The sequence below is a fragment of the Hakea prostrata genome, chromosome 3 (assembly GCF_041222555.1).
Source record: "Hakea prostrata isolate BN-2017 chromosome 3, UWA_Hpros_2, whole genome shotgun sequence".
In the NCBI taxonomy this organism is placed as follows: domain Eukaryota; kingdom Viridiplantae; phylum Streptophyta; class Magnoliopsida; order Proteales; family Proteaceae; genus Hakea; species Hakea prostrata.
Window position 1 is genome coordinate 40,564,408 of NC_142602.1, and position 16,672 is coordinate 40,581,079.

A 16,672-nucleotide genomic window follows, 5' to 3' on the forward strand; every position below is an offset into this window, starting at 1 on the left:
GATTCGTTCTTTACTTGGAGAAGTACATGCTTTTCTACCTAAAGCTCCGGAGATCTGGTGTGACAACATTGGGGCTACATACATGACAGCTAATCCTATATTTCATGCTCGGACTAAGCATCTGAAGATCGATTTTCATTTTGTTCTAGATTTAGTCTCCTCTCGACAGCTGTTTGTTCGGTATATCTCTACTTTGGACCAGCTCGCATATTGTCTTACTAAGAGTCTTCCTCGTGGTCGTTTTGATTTACTTCGTGAAAAGCTTATGGTTATAGATCCGCTAAGCTTGAGGGGGCATGTTCGAGATACTGACTCCAGTTGTCATTTGTAAAGTACAGATATACTTTAGGTGTAGTATCTTGTATAAATACCTTTACCCATTCTAAATACAATCATCTGATTTTAGACTTTCTACAGATACACTTGATCTTCCAAGGTACGACTCTGTACCTCTTTTCATGACTAATTTGTTTGTTCCACGTGTTCAATTGTTTCCCTCCAAAATTCGGATGATTCTCCTTTTCTTTCTCAAGCGTTGATTCAAATCAATTACGTCCGTTGATTCGGAGCATCGAATACTTTCCCTCCGAATTCAGAGAGTTTCCATTTGCATCGTTTCACTTCCTTTATTTACCTTGTTTCTCAGTTATGTCTTTTCTTTTTCATCTTTATCTCTGCTTCGTCTTTTTAAACCCAAAATCTTGTCTGCAAGCCAAGTTATTGTGCAAAAGCTTTTCAAACTTTTTAATCTTTCTCCCTTTATTCTTACCTCACTTTCCTTTTTGATTCCTTCTTTCTACTTTAACATTCCTTCCATGGACTTGACTAACAACCCTGCTGGCCCCAACCCTACTTCTGAACTTGAAGCTTCTTCGAATCTTTCTTTAGGAAAGGCCCTTGCTGACCCTTCTTTTGCTGGACCCAATAGAGCCCCTAGTGCTGATTGGGATCCTGTTCCTTACGGCTACAATGAAATCTCCATTCCTTACAAGCTTGTAGAAACCATTGGGAAGAAAAAAAACTCTAAGACTGCTGGTCCTGAATGGTTCCCAACAAGGATCAAGAAAACAAAGCTTACTTCCTATCTCAGAGATTATTGTTTTCCTCCTGAGTTTATGGCTTGGATCCCTTGAACCCTCTGATCGTCCTTTCTTACTGATCCTGGAGTGATTGCCATTTATGTCAAATCCCTAGAAGCTGGATTTAGGGTTCGTCTGAGTTCTTGGGCCCAATCTCCTCTTGATTATTATCAAGTCTATCCTTGCCAACTTACCCCAAATAGTTGGAGGCATGTCAACTATTTTTGGGCGTTTGTTTGACTCATGGGATGCAGTCCCTCTGTCAACCCGTTCCAAAACTACTATACTCTGAAAATCTCTAGTGTGCGTGGCTTCCTGCACTTTGCCAAGAGGAACGTCATTGGTGCTGAACTTGATAACCATTCGATTTTTGTTGAGAAATCTATCCCTCATGACAACAGAGGTTGGAGGGAGAAATACTTCTTCTGTGCAATTCATTTTCCTAATTGTCGTTCCCAATGGAGCTTACACTCAGTTGAGTCTTTGGCTCCTTTCAATCAAAGACCTCATTTTTGGACGCTTATGATCAAGATACATGAAACATGTTTCCTTCTGGTGAGTAGATTGACTGTAATTAGTTCATAACAAATGAGGGATTAACCCATTATGGTCTTCTTTCAGGTATATCTTCTTTTCTTTGTCCTACTTTTAGTTTGTATGATTCTTCATTATTCTTTTGAATCAATTTTCAAATACTACTTACGAGTTGGGACTTGGAATGCGCCTAGCATTGCTGACATCCAATAAGATGCGCACACTGAAAAAGAGGCTGAAATTGCACTTGAAAAGAAAAAGAAAAGGAAGAAACCCTCAAGCAGTGGCAGTCAGACATTACAAAAGAAAAGACTCAACAAGGAAGATAGAAGTTTTGATAAAGGCAGCAATGGTCTTGAGGAGGAAAAAGATGATGACATGGAGAAGAAGAAAATGAAGAGGAAAAAGAAACCTGATGGAAAGAAAACTAAGAAAGGTGCTGATGATGTAGAAGATTATACAAGTAGAAAAAGGAGGAGTAGGGAGGTTGAAGAGGATGATGATGACATTGAAATTACTGGTGTTAGAGTTGATGAAAGTGTTGGTAGGAAGTCCTCAAGCAAGAACTAGACCTCAAGGAAGCGACTCCATTCTATGAGCCCATCTTTTGGTCAGGAATTGACCACTTGAAAGAGGAGTAAGAAAGCGTGGAGAAAATCCCCTGCTTCAAAGGAGAATCTTGAAGATGAAAAGAATACACAGGGGGCAACAACTCCTGACCAGCCCTCTAGACATATTTGTTAATACAACCTATGGGGGGGGGGGGTGATTAGGTTGTATCTAGTAGATTGTCCCAATTTCTCGCTTTAATTGCAATTTCAATATAAATTTAAGATTTAAATGAAATTAGACAATAACAAACAATCACAACACAAGAATTTATAATGGTTCGACTTTACAAGTCTACATCCACTCCTTTCTTGGCTTCAAGAGAGTATTCCACTAGTGATTCTCTTTCAATATGGTGGGTAGAGAATCAAATCCTTACAATCTATGTTTACTGGGGCAAGAGCACCCTTTACAATCTTTGTTTACTAAGTAGGGCAAGAGCACCATTTACAATCTTTGTTCTAAATAGGGCAAGAGCACTCTCTACCAATTTTAATCAACCTAGACTAGAATTGAACAATCAATACAATAGAAGTGAAGGATATTACCTAACAAGGGGAGTCACACTTTACCCCTTGTGTGAATGTGATGCAATGATGAATGCTCAAGATATGCAATGCACCAACAAGAAGTCCCAATGGCCTTCAATAACTCCAAGGTTGACTCCAATTAGTTTGCTTGACAACTTTGGAATGTCCTTCAAAGTTTGATGGAGTTGGAAGGCTAGTAATCAATGCTAATTCACCAAATGATAGCTTTGAGAGTTATGGGGGAGTAATAGCTTAGTAGGCAAGGTAGGAACTCTCAAATGGGGATGGTTGGGCTTATAAAGAAGTCATTCAATTGTTTGGCCCAACTTCCCGGATATAAAATTTCAGTGAAATTTTACTCCAGACGGATGTCGGTCTGACCAGACAGAGCTCTTGTCTAGAAAAAATTCGTTAAAATATAGCCGTTGAGCTTAAGTTAGGACCAGATAGACGACCGTCTAGTTAGACGGTCATCTGGCTTGTACAAGCCAGACGGACATTCCGTTTGCTCTATTGTTGTAATACCCCCCGTATTTCTAACCCGAGATCCGTATTCCAGGTCCGAGAACCCGAAGGTCTAGTCGGGTGAACTTGTGGAGTATCCGGATTGAAGCCCATGATCCATATCCGGGACCCATGGATCCGGATCCTATGTCCAGCTCGCCTTGGCTGGTGTGGGATTCGAGTCGTGTCGTTCGGAGATGTCGGATGAGGTAATCTCCCCATCTCTTATTTAGGGCTAGGTTGACCTTGGGTATCAACCCCTAGTAAGCACCCTTGTATGGCAATTCTGGGGCGGTTACTAGTGGCGGTCGCTTAACCTGCGCCGGCCCGCCCCCCGTCTGTTTTGGGATTTTGCCCTATTTTGCCCCGGCTTCTATAAGGTAAACTCCGTCTCATTAACGATTATTTTATTCGTTATTTCTTATTTGGGAGTTAAGGCGGCTGCGGGAAGATCCAGAGTCTGGAATCCGGTGGTTTGGAGATCGGTTCTCTTCTTCTCGACTTTCGGTGTGAGGTATTGAACTAACCCTTCGTTCTCTACTCTCTTATCTCCGTTAGTTTAATTTTATCCTTTTTCCTCGTCACCGTGATTACCCTTGGTTATTCTTTACCTTTTTTTATCTGCGTGAGATGGAATAACCATACGCCCCTTCGTGAGATGGAAATTCAATAGGAGAGGGTTAGGGATAATCCACCGATGATAGGGATTGTTTTCTCTTACCCTTTTTGTTAGGGAGTGTTTAATTCGAGACTTAGGATGAGTTACTCGCCGGATTGATCGAGTATCGGCTTGAGTTTGAATTGAGCTCCTTGTTTTGGGGCGGTCACTAGTGGCGGTCGCTTACCTAGCGCCGGCACAGCGACCCTGGTCATGACCAAATAGATTTCGGTTTTGATTCAATTTGGTTTATGTAACTTATATATTCTAATAACCCCGTGTTTAGGTGACTACTGTTTAAAAGAAAAGTCTACTAATAATTCTTGGATTCCATTTTACGGACGTTTGGTATATGCAATGTAGGACAGTCTATCTTATCTATTTATGTATACTTCAGCATGTTGATTTAGCAATTGTTATTCTTAATCTGTACCAATATATACTGCTGTAGTTTCATATATAATGCTGTCATACTACTGCTGTTTACTTTAATTTCATGTTTACTTTGTGGTTTGTGATTGTTATGAGATGGTGGTAGTTGGTATATGATTATGATAGTTGGGGTATTCCTTTTGGGATATCTTAGCTGATGTTATCGGGGAGGTGGTGGGAATGGGACACAAGCCTGCTGATGCCTTCAGCACTATCATGATTGATTGATGACATTGTTAGGATGAGTCTAGATTGCATGGCTAGGTACCCCACATGCTACTACCCTTTCGGTAGGGGAATTGAAACCGAGTGACCCGTGATGACAGTGATGTGACTTGGTGGTCCACTGTTGGTCATGAAATGGTAGGGTTGCATATGTTAGGGTTGGGCTCATGGATGTCCAAGGACCGGACCGGGTGTCGGGAGGAATCATGAGAGCATCCGCCCCAATGATATGTGGATGACCATAGGGTTATGGAGTAGAGTCCAACAGAGGTAGCCAGTCCGTGAGGATTCTTACTCCTAGGTTGCGAAGGATACTGAACCGAGTTGGTCGGTGCCATAGGGGATGTATCTGGACTTCATGTAGACATGTAACCATTATGACCTTGCATTGGATTAGAAACCCAGACATGCGCCAGTACTCATTACCAATGGTCGTGGTGAGAGAGTGTGGACTTAACCCCTAACCATGGTTTGTGAGCCGGTGTGGACTTTCCCTTTTTCCCTGGATCCCTCGAGGTAACCGTCCTTGCCGGATCGAGTGATGAGACTTACCCGGAGGAGGGCTGGTGTTTATCTTAAAGCATGTCGGCTATTAGAGACTTGCATAGTTAGAAATCATAGCATCATTCATGTTTTTGCATTCATTCATATTACGATGTATCATGGTATTTTTGGATGATGGATGAGATATATGATTGTTTCTTCGAGTTCTTTAGAACTCATTCCTTTATTCTTTGTATGTTTTTAGCTTATACGAGAGGAGGGAATTGTATCCGAAGATGGGTTGGTTCCCTATGAAGGAACCATCCCGTTTGAAGAAGACGTGGCACCGCCAGCGGGAGATGGAAATAGCATGTGCGGGAGTTCTGCGGTTGCATGGAGTGCGCTTATCGCACCGGTTGATGGTCTGCTGAGGGAAGAATTGGAGGACTCCTCACCTCATTAAACTGGAATCTAAGTTCATTAACTTAGAGAAACAAACTGGAAAGAAACTGATTTAAACACTTTTATTCCGCTGCCCTCATTTTTGACTTATTCATTATTCTTTATTTTCTTTCCTTTGTTATTGGAGCATTTTGGGCTTCTGTAATTCATTTAATTTAGTTATTGGATATTCTTGCTCATGATTATCTGTATTTGTCTTAAATATTGTTGATAGACTAAAACCTTGGATCTTGTGACGGATCGCACCCACGGGTTGTCGGGCGGGTAACCGAGACCGACGGGTGGGGTGTGACAATTGTGACCAGGTGGATGTCCGTTTGCAGCATAATAGCTAGTGTACTTTGGGACTTGGACTTGGACTTGGTTTGGGTTTTTGGTCTTTTTGGTCAAACCTAAGCCCCATACACCTTCCTTCTATGTCCTAGATCAGTCTAGTATTAGACTTCAGTACAAACTAAACCCAAGTTTTAGATTTTCTCTTCAATTGCTAAGTATTAGATTTCAAATAGATGCATAATACAAATCCTATTTACTGAAGATCACATACTATGAACCACTCCTTGAGTCCCAATATTCACACAATACCACAACAGGAAAACAAAACACTCCTACTAAACATAATGAAATTTAACATTTCCATTAAGAACCTCAAAACCACTCTTCCCTATCCATGACTCTCAAGACAACAGTTGTTATTTAATGGTTCCTTCCCAAACATTAAGATATCATGAATTGCAGTGGTTTCGTAGGAGAATGAAGATGCACAGTGAACTTATATAGTCATCAGATACAAACACAAGTACATAATTCACTTGGTTTAAAATAGCATTATAACAGCCTAAAATCCAATAGTTATCCAACTAGTCAAAGTAACAAACTTGATGTTAGCTCTTTCCAAGGACTAGCAGAAGCAAGGGAAAGAGGAGAATTAAAACAATAGTTGAATGAATTTAGACTTGTCTGAACATATTAAAGATAAGCATTCTTGATAAGGAAGAACCCTGATGGGATCGAACCATCATCCCTAGATAATATCTAGGTGCTCTTCCAATTGAGCTAAGGATTCACCTAAAAAATCAAACATGTTAGATCATTAAGAAAAAAAAAACCCTATATTACAAAGCACTTTATAAGCAACAACTCAAACAACATTATAAGCAAAGCAATGCTAAGCAAATAATAGACAAGACACGTTTCTAGTAACAAGGGGTCCTAGTAGCCTAGTTCAAAATATAGAACTATTATATGAATGAAATGTCACAACTAATAATGCTAACCAAATAGCAGAAACCAAAAATTTTGGCTTTAGATATCATTTAGTCAATCATTAAAATCCACAAGTCTCCTATACAAATATACCCATAGGATGATGATGATGCTTGCTTACACACATAATGAGACAATTATGCAAAGTTAATTACTCATCTAAAGAAAATTAAAGGTGGGATGTTAACAAATAAAGATGGTAGATCTAATCTGGAATCTAAGTATGTTAGGTTTTTTATTAAATCTATATTATCTATATATTAAGTTTCAAAATTAGTTTTTGCATTTCTTTTATTTAATTGTTTTGTTTGTGTGTGGGACCCTTGAGGTAAGGGTGGTAATGAGGCACCATGAGTTAAGGAGGCCCTTCATGACCTTGGTTAAAGGAGACCCTTCATGGCTTTGGTTATGAGGCTCTTCATGACATTGGTCATGGGTCTTAAAGGTCTTGATCATGGTGATGAGGTGGGCTAACTTGAATGGTGGAATTACTCAAATTCTAACTCTTGACCTTTATTTCTCATTTCAACTTCATGACCATTCATAGCCATTACCATGAGTGGGGGTTAAGGTCTTTGAATGGGTTAAAGCCTATTCATTCCAAAGAAGTGAATATGAGAGTTACTTCCCCAAGTAGTGGGGAGGTTAGGTCAAGGGGGTTTATTCACATTAGTGGAGGAGGGACAAACCATTGATTCTCCATTAGTGGAGAATTGATTCTCCCCTTGTGGGGAGGTGTGGTTTGGGCCTATATAAACCCAACTCTTCCTTGCATATTGTGTGCTATTGTGACTCTCCTCACTCACATTATTTGTTCTACAAATTTCATTTCTTTCTTGAGTTGTCTAAGTGTTGTGCTCTAGCTTTTGGCTCCTTTAAGGGACTAGAAGAACTACCTCATCTTCTAGTTGGAGGTTGCTTTATCTTGGAGGTGGTGGTGCGAAGAACCCTTGGTAGTAGGGTGCATCAATTACCTTAAAGACAGCATCAAGGTGTGACTCAACCTCATCAATCAGTGGTTCGTTCGGTTGCTACTTCAAGCTCTTCAAATTTGCTAAAGACGATCTTCATCTCTCAATTGTATTGCGATTTCATTTTTGTATGTTTGAAGAATTTGTAATACAATTACCCCAACAAGTTTAAGGTAATTGAATGAGCATGTCCGGTTAAGACCCAACATTCCTATTGAAACCAAAATTGAATCACTTGTTCCTTGAATTTTCGTTACACTAGGACTTCACTGAATTCAGGGGCTTCCACTTGGTGAGAAAATGACTACAATTGAGGTAAAAAAACATCAACATAGAACAAATGAGATGATCAGTTCCTTTGTCGCAAACTTGTATAATCACAGGCCCACAAAACACTCACACACACCAAGCAATGTTTGGATATCACAATATTCCCATAGAGGCCAAATTATCCATTCAGATAAAAATAAAATTCTCAAGTCAGGCAACTCCACCACCAAAAACCTTCGGAAAACTGCGCACAAAAAAACAAACAAATGTCAAATAAAAGATTTCCTATTCTTTTCATGTGTTTGATATGCTGAGCATTTTACCCACAAAAAGAAAAAAGATATGTTGATCGTTAGTGTCATGAAAATCAGCAATTTCTCAAGAATAAGAAGGTAAGAAAGGACTCAAAAACACAGAACCACAACTTAATAACACTTAATAGGGCTCTACAAAGGATCATTGTGATGACATACAAAACTACTACTGTTATGACCAAATAAATCATTCCAAAGAAACCCATTTAAGCAGAGAAATTGCTTCTACATAAATCTACCCGTAAATGACCAAATAAATCATTACAAAGAAACCCACTTTAGCAGAGAACTGATCCAACATAAATCTACCAAAAAAGAAGCTCATAAGCAGTAACTTGATCTTGGTTCCTTCTGCTACAAAACCCAAAATAGCTGTTAGGACTCCCAGAAAACCCACAGCAATGCAAAGCTGTAAAACCTTTCTCTCTCCATCTCTCATTCAAACCTACTTAGACAACATTACCAGGCCAGCTGGGGGTTAACCAATACTACCAAACCTGAAACTCTCTCGTTTAATTGATATAGATGGTGGTGTTTGTACCCAAACAAGGACAATTAGTATCAAGTCCATTATCAGACTTAGTTTGGTAGTCAGGGTCACATTTCATCTTGTTTCATTTCATCTTGTTTACATTCTAAGGGAGACAACCATATGATAGTTGGTGGATGGCAATAAATTTTTCCAGGAAAGTTAGTAAACATGCAAATACAAGGACTGATAGAAATAATAAAATGAATTTTTGGACATGGTCACACAGAGCTATTGATGTGGTATAGCAATGCCCTAATCGAAAGGGCAAGCAAGGTCTTACTGACTCAACTTAGCCCAACCCTCCCACAAAAAAAAAAAAAAAATCAAAACAGCTCTGGACTTTCTGGATCAAACAGAGGTGATTGAAACAAGGTTGATCAGAAACTACTAGTCAAGACACCCCAAAACCTTGGGAAAATAGAGAAAGGAGAAAACTGTATTCTAATTACAGCAGTTATATTAGAATTTAAATAGAGAATCCTTGGGAAAATTCTTTGATTGCCTTCAATTGTGACATGATTCGAAAAAAAGAAGTGGCGATTTGAACTTTGTGTGACGGCAAATGCATTTTAGGCCTGCAAAACATGAAATTTGTATCGTTACTCATATCCATCAACAAACTGGAGAAGAATGAAGCAGAAGGAAGATGAGGAAGAAAAAAGAAAGAAGAAGAAGATGCAGAAACAAGATGTAGAAGAACAACGACCCAACGACCTACGTGATTTTCGAACACTTTTCATTCAAAAACCCAGAGATTTTCTCCTTCTCGTTCAAAATCCACTATTATTCAAAAAACAGTTCATAGAGTTCCATCATTGTCTGCTATTCGGTTGTGGCCATTGTTGCGGCATTGTAAGCTGCAACGCAACATCTTTAGTTTGCTTGCAGAGCTAAAATCAAAGTCTACCAGACCAACCTTCTTTAGAGCTTCTTCTCCAGAGTGTTTCTTCTAAAATCAGATTAAAAGACAAAATCAGGATACGCGCGCCACTTTTTGGTTTTGTGTTTTTCAAACAATTTTGAAAATTGTATAATTTGGCTAACGCTTTCTATTTCACATCATAATAAAAAGTGATTAATTACAAGATAGTAACAACAATAGAATAGGCAAACATTTCAACAAACTTGAGAATGGCTCAACACTTTCTATTTCACATTGTACTATTTCAAAGTTTATTTTTGTTTAAGAGATAAGAAGATAAAAAAAAAAAACCTCTGAATCTATAATGTATTTTAAAAATTAAGGAATTCATTTTGTTTATTTATGCCGTGTCTTCAATGGACATGAGCTCACATAACCCAACATTTATGGGTGAACTAGGCATCAGATTATTTTAAAACTGAAAACCCTTGCTCACCTCTTCTTCTAGTTCCTCCATCGCAAATGTACCTCTCCATTTTAGCACGTGTTGTCCAATATTTTTCCATTAGAGCTTCAAGTTCCAAATTTTTTATATCATAAATGACTCAAAAATGATACAAGAGCCTTAATATACTTAAAATCATAGTTTTTAGCTTCATGCATTCCAAGTTCCTTTTAAATAAGTACTTAAGTCTTATCTTTCTCTATGCCCATTCTACCATTGTTAGTAAAAGATTTTCTCAAGAAAACTAAAAAAGGGATTTCCATGTTATTTTAAAATTTTTACAAAAATTATTTTATGTGTGGGTACTTTTTGGTAGAAGAAAATATAAGTACTTACCTTATAATTGTTGGTTTTCTCCAATGTCTTAATATTGTTTTTGAATTTTCCTTGAATTTTACTGTTCTTAAAACAAAATAACACTATTACCGACCGAAAAATAAATAAATAGAGGGAGCAACACTTTGAGTCTAGTCAGAAAGAACACTAATTAAGAAAAAGATTGTAACCAAGTGCAGTTTTATGGTGTAAGGAGTTTTTACAAATCAATCTCATGCCAATCATATGTAAAATATGCATGTCTCACAACAATTAAATGAAGAGATTTGTTGTGAAAACACTTATTTTCATTAACAAATAATTCTAATACCTTTGTTTGCACATAATTTGTGAAAACACTTATTCATAGAGGACATCAGAGAATGAAGTTCTCTCTGAGCTTGATAGGGAAATTTGAAATACATAATTAGAAAATAATATTTTAAAATATAGAAACTAAAAAAAATGATTTAAAACCAAAATTGGGGAAATAATTCGAACACACTAAAATTGTAAAAGTAAATTATGAGTATTAAAATTGGAACAATTTTACAAACTAAGATTGGAAAACGAATTAAAATTTTTGAAAAATACGTATACAAACAAGAATTGGAAAAATAATTAGAAAAATAAAGTAAGAATTGGAAAAGTAAGTAGACAAGTAAAGAAAAAAATAAATGTATTGAAATTAGAGAATTAGATTAAAAAATTAATGAAAATGGAAACTTAAGTTAGACAACAAATTAGAAAAAAATAATTAAAAAGAAAAATAAACTTAAAATATTGAAATTGGAATTTAAAAACCAAAATTGTGAAAATGAATGAAAAATAATTTGGAAATAAACTAAGAAGCCAAAATTTGAAAAATAAACTAAACATAATTGGATAATCAGATTAAAACATAGTGAAAAACACTGAAAACCCAAACTTGGAAAAATAAATTCAAGAGTTTGCTTCCTCTATCAAGGCCATTTCAAATCATATCAAAGTGATGCATATGAATCGGGACAAGCCCAATTTGGCAGAATCGCTGACTTCTCTCCTGGCAGATCATTTGATCTAAACATATGATATGACATGGATAAAATAGAACAGAACAGTAACTAAACATGAAAATAAACAGTTCATTTTCAGGTCTGGAACTAATTGAATTCAACTGACTTGTTCTGAAGGTTGGTACATTAGTAGACTAATGGAAAAACATTGAAGAAAGAAGAAATTTGCTTCTCCACTAGAGTACTGGCCTGCATTCTAGGGGTGTCACATATTCCGAGTCAATGATGGTGGATTCCATCAGGTACGGAGGGCAGTGATTTACTATTTCCCTACTAGCTCAGTCAGATCTACTCCCTCCTATTGGAAGAGAGATGTGTCAATCTTCGATGTGGTACTCAGATGCTTCCTTCCGCAAGGGTTATTGCATGCATCATCGGCAAGAATATCGTTTTGAAGGGAGGACACCACAGTGGGATTATCACGATGGAGGCACTTGTGACTACTTCGTGTACTTGGGTCATCACATCAACTTGGCCTACATCATTCAGCATGGCATGATAGATAGACTTGAGTATCCTTGGGTCACGAATCTTGCTTTTGGCCGGCTTCTTATCCGTCTCTTTCACTACTTCGAGGTTAGCTTGGAGGATACTATAGTGCTTCACCGTAACATAGGAGAGGTCATGGGGACTAGACTTATTTCTATGATGGGTCTCCAGGGATATGGGGGATCTGACAATGAGGTTGAGGATGAGGTTGAGGACATGATCAGGCTCATGCTGGTGAGCAGGCACATGAGAAGGATCAAGCACATGAGGATGATGATATTCCTCCTCGACTGATGGAGGTTGGGGGTCCCTCGCATCAGGCTCCAGAGATGCCACCTTCAGATTCTCAATGGTCCATGATTGTCACTTCACTAGAGAGGATCGAGGCTAGATAGGAGAGGATGGAGATTCACTTGACCGTGATAGATAGTAGATTATTTCGCATGGAGAACGAGGTTCGTGCTCTCACAGATCGACATAGTTCCGGATCTCAAAACGATCACCTACATAGATGGTTAATTCTAGGATTTTGATTTATGCTGACTCTAGATATATTTGTTTAGCTTTATCTTGTAAAAATTTTCTAGTCAATTAATGAAGTTCAGATTATCTCTGTTTCACTTGGCTTATTGTACATTATGAATTTCATCTTTCGAAATATAATGTATGTTTGTTTCACCATGGTTATTGTGTATTATTCATACTTGATGTATTATGTTTTCTTTTGCTCTAAGTATATAGTGTACTGTTATCTATTATTCACTCTAGGAGAGTTGGGTCACTTTTAGATCTATGACCTGAAGATGCTCCACTACTGTGATTTTTTGTGATTAGGATTGTGTGAAAGCTTGGGTTCTGATACCACATCCCCCCATCCGGTACCCTACCTTGAATACCTGGAGGTGTGATCCGTAGCCCCAAAAATCAATTCTCAGACAATCATCCAACCATTCCCCACAATAGTACAATCATGAGTGAGAATAAATCAATGTATTAATGTAATTAAATAGTTAAATCAAAAGTAAGGATCTTAGAAGGATCTCAAAAAAAAAATCAGAGTGCGGAAGTGATGTTAAGTAATCCAAGTAACTGAGTGTGGAAGAATAATCAAATCTAAGGTATACAACTAAAAGAATAAATGAAGCAATCAAAACTAATCTATGTCTTCTCGCTTTCTTCTAATTTTTCTTTCTTTTTTGATGGCTTGTACTCTTGTAACTTGGGATCATTGTCCAACTTGTAGTCCCATCGGCAGACAAGGCATCTTCTATCATTGTTGATCGGAGCCATAATAGTGTTCCATACTAGTACATGGATCATACCACAAGCTACTGTAAACTCCCACAGGTTCCTCAGTTGTATGGTATAAGGGAAGGATCTCCGAACAGGAGCTTGGGATCTCTTCTTCACTTGCAAAATCATCTAAAGCAAACATTGTCCCCAAAGGGTGAGCTCAAAAGAACTTAGCGAATAGTTCACATACAAATATCAATTACAATCCAATTCAAGAACATAGCATGATGCAATATTGTGAAACCCAGCCCTAACCTTGACCCGGAAACCCTGTTGTTTGTAGGTCCGAAGACCCAAAGTAAAGGAAGAAGCCAACTATGGGTCATCTCAGTGGAAGACATGGTGTTTGACCCAGAACCCATGGAAGTTGATGATGGTGTTCCATACTTGGAAGCTTTGTCATATTTGGAAATGAAACTAAAGTGTAGTTGGAAATGATTTGAAGGCATTCCTCTATACTAGGTAAGTCATATGTTGTGTTGGGAGAAGCTCATTGGATTTGGATTTGGTTTAGGCCCTCAATTCCCTGTTTTGGCCTTGATGTCTTGCTTGGTCGACTGGGTGGTCGATTGGACCAATTGACCAACCAATCGACCAACAGGGACAGTATCTGCCAAAGATCCTCTATTAGGTCTGTTGGTGCTCTATATAATAGAAGTATGTGTTTCTTATCCTCCTTTGTTTCTAAAATCCTCAGAGAACGTGGGAAGCCTCTCTCAAAGCCTCTCCTTGGTGTTTTTGAAGAACTCTTGTAAGATCTCAAGTTCTTCATCTCTTGCTCTTCAATCAAAGGTTAGTAATCTCTCTTGTATGATATTGATCTACTCTTACTATGATCTATTCTCTGTATTGAGATTATGAAGAAGATGTTTCATCCTTGCAATCATCTCTTCTACAATCTCCATTTATTCTTATGGTACTATGATCTTCATATTGATCTTAACCATGATCCTTGTGATTTCTTCATGAAGCCATGATCATTCTTTCGATTTGATTTCTCTAGCATGTTAGTTTCATGAATGATCTACTGTTATGTTCTACTAGAATGAGATCTTATAATCTCCAGTTCTTCTCTTGAGTTCATAGCATGTTTTCATCAAAAACTATGATTCTTACCAAATTAGGAAGTCATGTTTCCAAATTAGTGAGTATTGTTTTTTTTATTTTTTTTTTTTTATTTTATTTATTATTATTTTTTAATCATTGTTAGTGTCTAATCTATGCTATTTTAGTATTAGATTAATGTTTTAGAGGTTTCCTCCAAGTTTCGTAGTGTTTCGGATCTTGTAGAATGAGTTTCTAATAAAAAATTAGATTATGTTGCGTACTGTTCAGGTGGTCGATTGCTTGATCGATTGGACCAAGCTACCACCCAATCAACCAAGGCTAACAGTAGCTGCGTTCTTTGTCCAATTTGATTCGTTTGATCTCTGATCTTCTAGGCCTCTTTCCTAATGATGTATCTAAGCTTGTTTAGGGTTTATTTGCTAAGTTTGGAACCATTCTCTTTGATCTTTGGATATTCATCGAAGCTATTTAAGGTAAGGACAGTTGTTTCCATATTAGCATAGATTGCGTGAATCCTAGTTTCTATTTTGGGAATTTCATAGATTCACTGCCATTCTTATACTTTCTTAGTATGATGCTATTGTTGTAAGAACTTCAAGTACAGTAGTACCTTGTTCATGTAGTTCTTCATTACTTGAATCTTGTATAATTATTTATCCTTGTTATTTACATATATAATTAATCATGTTTATATGAATCCTTCTATATGATTAAATATCGGTTGTGTATATTATGATTGAATTGAGAATGTGATTGATTAGGTATGATTTGGGATTGGGGAGTGTCCTTTTGACATTTCTATCCTTGGACATCAGTGGGAATAGTATGGGATATTTCAGATGGTGCCCTTCGACGCTTTCCCAGATTATTGTATGACATACCTAGGGCTTGTCTAGCAATGTTTGGCTAGGATGTCCCGTTATATCAGATCCGATTCGGAAGGGTTTTGAGACCGAGTAACCCATGGTAGCAATGGGGATTCATGGGCGCTCAAGACCGGTGAGTTATATCCGTGAGAGGACATGAATCACATTGTGGGGACCATTCATTAGTACGGTTGCAAATAGTAGATCTGGGCTCATGGGCGCTCAAGACTGGTGAGTTATATCCGTGAGGGGACATGAGAGCTTCTCATCTATTATTTGTGGATGACCAATAGGGTTGATGAGTCTATAGTCCAGGATTATGCTGACTCTAATGAGAAGGATCCTGGAAAGGATCACCCGGGGCAAGGAATGAACGTATCTGACTCTGACTTGATATAACCAAGTAGATGACTTGCATTTGGCTAGGCTTTACCTTGATATGCGCCAATACTTAGACCAATGGTGATGTGAGAGAGCGGTGACCTAAACCCCAACCATGGATTGTCCAAAAGGGATGCAGGACCCATTACCAACTGATTATGAGTGATTAGAGACCTTCCCAAAGAAGTATGATGCTATGACTTAAAGCATGTCTGCCTGTAGATACCAGCACACATAGAGTTAGATTCATACATGTATTGTCTATTTCATATCATATTGCATCATGCTATGTTTTGCTATCATGTTATTTATGTTGTTATGGAATAACTTGCCTTGCTGAGTTCTTTCGAACTCACTCCTTTTTGTGAAAATATCCTTGTTAGATTATCTTGTAGGTACAGAAGAATATGAAGGCCAGTATTATGAGGCACAAACTGATGAAGCATACTTCACTCAAGGTGCTAGGAGTTACAAAGATTACATTGAAGATCCCTCAAGTGATCATGCTATGTACCAAGATTAGCCCTACTTCGGAATGGAAGTGACCCTGTTTAATTTCTTTTGTTTATGTTTATGAAGACATACTGTATAAGACCGAAGAGACCTTAGTTTAGTTTGATCATTTCTTTTCTTTCTCTCTTTTGAGAATCAGCTGTAATCTTTCTTTTTTAGATTTCGAACTACATTTCCAATGTATTATGTGGAGTTATTTTCCGCGCACTTTCATTTTGATTATTATATATATTGTTATCATTATTTCCGCACTCTTATTATATTGTCATTCTCTCTTCTTACACACTCAGGTATGCCAGGTAGGGTACCGGCTAGGTGGATGTGACAAATATGATATGAGACAATATGTAAGAATCCAACTAACTCTAACGGATGTGGTGGACAAGCATTAAGATGGAACACCAGCCTCCTCTAGGAAGGTATTGTCACTTTGATCTCTCATGGGTTGGTTACTCG